Source organism: Rattus norvegicus, chromosome 2 (assembly GCF_021556685.1).
Source record: "Rattus norvegicus strain SHRSP/BbbUtx chromosome 2, alternate assembly SHRSP_T2T, whole genome shotgun sequence".
Taxonomy (NCBI): domain Eukaryota; kingdom Metazoa; phylum Chordata; class Mammalia; order Rodentia; family Muridae; genus Rattus; species Rattus norvegicus.
In genome coordinates, this window is record NC_141535.1 from 219,472,164 (window position 1) to 219,477,556 (window position 5,393).

Consider the following 5,393-nt stretch of genomic DNA (forward strand, 5'->3'; position numbering starts at 1 on the left):
AGTGTAGCCCTCACGCAAGGGGGTGGGGTACTACTGGCAGCCTGTCTTACCTTGGAGAAAGCATGTGAAAATTACTGGTAAATATGAACTAAGGTATTGATGTGAAGCACAAAACAATATGAAGATAATACAGAGATTTTGTGGGCAAACAAAAGAGGATAGAATAGAGAGAGAGTCCCCAAGAGTTATTTTTCTGCCAAAGGTTTAAGGATGCGCCAGTTCTCACATTAAAGTAGGATGGCTTAGTTCCCTGCATTTGTCTAGCAACTCTTGGATTTCAAGCTATTATCTGGTATTATAAAAATAACTTCTTCCCCCTTTTAGTCAATGCCAAAGATCCGCCTGACTTCTTTAAAGAAAGGGAAGCTGAAGATGATCCAGGGATTCTTTGTCTCCATTGCCCTGGTTCAGAGCATTTCACAGCACAATCATGGTCAACTGACTAGCAGAATTTCCTTCCACTATAACTCTGTGGTTGGATTCTTGTTTCTATGTCCGCTTTTTAAATGTTCTAAATTATTACTTGTCAATCAGTACTCCAAGATCACAGCCATGTCTGGACTTTTTCTTTAAGTCCACATGGCCATGAAAAGAAGTTCATGTGCACATAGCAGTACATAGAAAGGCATTTTAACCTGGCATACATTGGGGGAAGAGGCATAGATAGTGATTCTCCTTGTTTTGAAATACTTTTATGGTTACCTACCCACATGATTGATAAAGAACAACTAAATAATACCACACAAAGGCCTTGAAAGATAATAGCAATAAGAATTTAATGCAGATCCAAACAGCATATATCACGATGCATTTTAAAGTATTTTATCCAAATCTAAATTATTTCCCTAAGTTGGAATATCATCTCTTTTTTCAAAGAATGTTGAAATTTTCTTCTTTAAGAGTTTCATACAATACATTTTGATCTAATCTACTCCCTGTCCCTGCCCTTGTCCCCTCCCAGTCCCTCCTCAGCCCCTACCCATTCAACTTCCTGTTTTCTGCTCTCCCCTGAAATTTTCTTTCAGTCCGTTCTTTGCTGAGGTTTGAGATTATAATTTAATTACAGTTTTCCCTTCCCTGTTGTGCCCCCTAGTCCTGCCTGATACTTCTCCTTCCTCGCCTTCAAATGCATGGCCTCTTTTTCTCATTAATTGATATTGCATCCACGTGTGCATTTGTATATGCATTCATATTCCTAAGTATGAATTATTGACTCCACATAATGTAACTTGGAGAGATGATTTCATGGCTGACTGTTGGACATGGAACAACCAATTGCTGTGCCATTCCCTAGAGGCGAGCACCTCTCCTGCTCTCAGCTTCACTCAGTTGCCTACAGTAGTTTATTATATAGAGTTCTATAAATATTTGCCCTTATGAGCACAGATAAGCATATTCTTCAGCCCTCATCAACTAAAACTTCTCTTTGTAACAGACAGAAACCACACGCACACACACACACACACACACACACATACACACACACACACACACACACACACACACACACACACACACACACACCTAGGCCAACAACAACAACAACAAAATGTTGCTGATCAAAATGCAGAGTGGCGGAGCCCAGTTTCAAAGGATATATTTACAAAATCTTCCCATGCCTAAGGCTCAGAGAACACTGCAGGAAAGGGGGGTTAGAAAGAATGTACAAATCAGAAGATAGGAGCTGCAGCAGTGGCTTAGTGGTTAAGAGCAATACTTGTTCTTCCAGAGGATCCGGGTTCAATTCCCAGCACTCACCTGACAGCTCACAATGGTCTGGGACTCCACTGTCAGAGGACCCAACACTTTCTTCTCACCTCAAAGGTAAGCACATGCCACATGGAAGAAACACATGCCAGCAAAATTAATAAAAACTAAATTAAAAAATAAAAGTAGGGGATAATAGTTTGTTTTTAAATCATGTCTCTTAACATCAGAAGCTAAACTTTTAATGTGTCACCAATGTCACTGTCAAACATGATTAAACCAGCGAACAAGCCAAACTGGACAGAGAAAAAATTAAGTAAATAAAACACAGCCTGATGACTGCTCCCAGAAGTAGGGCCCTCTCTGCAGTGTAGATGACACCACATGCCATTTCATTGATGAAAACTGGCTCTCCCTCATGGGCCAGCAAAAATGCCAATAGCTTTTGGGCAATGGGCAAGACCTTAACAAAGCAAGAATGGTAACTGTCAGGGTGATGACTTCTAACAGGATTCTACTTTTCATAGTGCCCCAAAGCAAAATCACCACAGTCATTAGACTGTGTTTATATGCATCTCATACTTCAAAAAGTTGCAATCCACCATGAAATTCATACTAATTTTATGTAGATTTGGAAAAAACTCACTTATTAGAAGGACCATTACCACAAGTAAGACATATAAAGCTCTATGATTAATAAGCAAAGAGGACAGCCTCATTATTAACAGAATTGAATGCTGAAATTTATCTGTTCAGATTTCAGAACCATTTAAACTAGTATAAAAATTTCCCTTTAGTGGCCAGATATTCAAATGCTTTTGAAATATAATGGTCTTGTTTTTACATAAAAAAATAGGGGTTTAAAAATAAATATATTAATTAACAAATTTGACTATAAAGTTACATGTAAAACTGAATTTTTAAAAAAATATGGCCATATATATAATATATATACATATATAGGGCACATAAAATATATGGCACAGCATAAAAGTACAGATAGTGACTGTACATGTTTTGAAATCATACAACCTACTAATAAATCCTGAGTGTGCCACTTGAATGAGTATGGACAAGTTATTTAAGTCAGCCTGATAATGCCAAAGTCATTATTCTAGGGAAAGGATAAGTAAGCATTTAGTTTGAAGACCAATGTTACTCTGCTTGCGTCACAGTTGGTAGTAGGAGTTCATCGGTGATGCGTTCATCGTGATACGCTCATCAGTGATAAGCTCTCATTTGAAGCTGCTATTTAATTAGTTATAGAGTGTGTTTTGGTTGTACAGATGCCAGAGGACTCATGTGAGATAAGGGGGAAGTTAAAGGAATTGGTTCTCTCCCTCTATCGTGTGTGTTCTAAATATTTAACTCAACTTTTCAGGCATGATTGTAGGAGCCTTTAATGGTTAAGTTAACTTATTGGCCTGGATTTACTTTAACATTAGTAATCACAGGTAACATTTTATAGTGCTTATTCTCTCTCTCTCTCTCTCTCTCTCTCTCTCTCTCTCTCTGTCTCTCTCTCTCTGAGTGTGTGTGTGTGTGTGTGTGTGTGTGTGTGTGTGTGGTGTGTGTGTGTGTGGTGTGTGAGTGTGTGTGTGTGTGGTGTGTGTGTGGTGTGTGAGTGTGTGTGTGTGGTATGTGAGTGTGTGTGTGTGTGTGTGTGTGTGTGTGTGTGTGTAGGTACAAGTGAGTACAGGTTTCAGCAGAGGCACGAAGATCCCTTGGATCTGGATTTAGAGTTGGTTATGAGCTCCCCAATATAGAGAACAAAACTTGGGTCCTCTGCCAAAACAGTATGTATCCTTAACTGCTAAGTTGTCTCTCCAGTCCCATCCTATTTTCTAAGTAATTTCTGCATATTAATTCATTCAAAGCCCAGGAAATGAATTCTTAATGCTTATTAGAAACAGAAAAAACAAAGGTTCCAGAAATGTTAAGTAGCTGGTCCTAAAACATACAGTTATAACTCGATAGGTCAGGGATCTGAATCCAGACACAGAGTTCACACTTTCAAGCATGAGAGCCTATTAACTGATTTACAAAGTAATCTGACATGATTACATGGTAGTTCCTTATGAGAGTTATACTAGGACGCAAAATTAACTAAAAATGGAGTTTTTCTTGAGTAGTTTACAGAGCTTGTGAAGACAGACAAGCATACACACATAATTATGGTGAAATGCCAACAAAGGCAAGGCTGAAACTAATTTTCCATCTCTTTCTGTCCACTGCTCACTTCAAATGTCACCTAAAGTCTGCTGTCTATGGGGCTGGCATGACTCTCACCTACCTCACAGTAATGCCTACATGCAAATGCAGGCTAAAGAATTGATGCTTTCAACTACCAGCTCGTAAAGGAACTCCTCCATCGGAGATGGATGGAGGCTCGGCCACACTGGAAAACACAAAGCAGGACGCAAGTTCTGCTTGGGGGATGAATCCCCTAGGCTTCGCACCAATTTTCAGAGTCTTTAAGGAAAGTCAGATTGCTTTGGGGAACAAACCTCTCACTGTTCAAGGGAAGAAGGTAAACACTCGCTAACTATAACACTAACTATAACATTAATTATAACATTAACTATAACACTAACTATAACACTAACTAACTATAACACTCCAGCACCGTTATGCTAGTGAACACGAATCCCAATCTGAAGAAGCGTTCACCTGTGAAATGATGAACCTTTCCTTATGATGTCAACGCCCTCGTCCATAGAAAACATATGGCCTCTAACCCATCAGTTTATGCCAGAGGTATTCAGTGATGTGTGTTGCTATTTATTCTTTGAATAATGTACACAGAAAGACTGGAATAAACCTATGCAAGTTCCTATCCATTCCACTGCTATATCAACGGTAGAGTCAATCTCTTTGCCTAATTTCCTCAGGAGTTTTTGTGTTGTTCTGCGTTCTTCAATGGAATACTCACTGTTCTGGTTTAAGTCTGAACTGTCCCCCATAGGCTCAGACTTAAATGCTTAGGCCCAGTGTGTGGCTGTATCCTGGGGTCTAGACCAAGCTGGAAGCAAGTGGGCCCTGTCTTAGCTTCTGATCTGGTTCTCTGCTTTCTGGTAATGTTAGCATTCTGTTGCCTATGCCTTGGACTACTTGTCACCTGACCCTACCTACCCTTAGGGATTGGAGGTGAGGTGGCACAGAGTTAACGACACAGACTCGAGCAGGGCGTAGGTGACAAACACTGCAGCAAGCTCATCACAGCACACTCACCCAAAGACAAAGAAGAATGAAAAGATCGCAGCCACATGCTCACCCTGGAACTGAACCGAGACCAAAAGCAAGGTCACTGGGGCAGACAGACAGAAAAGACAAAGGAAGACAGAAATAAGGTTCACAGGATCACCTCTGTGGGACCCACAACATAAAACACTAAGGGGCCAACTCACCAAAGGAGCAACCTAAAGGGGCAAAACAGAAACACCACCAGTAGAGAAAAGCAGATCAGGTCCAACCACAAATACAGTCCTTGTAGCCACAGACAAAAGTGCTTGCTTCCTGGCTGCCATAATGCGGTCCCTCTCGAGCAGCTAGCCATCCCTTTTATTCAATCTGTTATAATCTCTTTAAAAATGATGGACTTCCAATATGTCACATTATAGTCCAAACCATCAAACAAATAACCAAACATTGCATTTTTAAGGATTTTTCTCTTTTCTTTGAGCTTA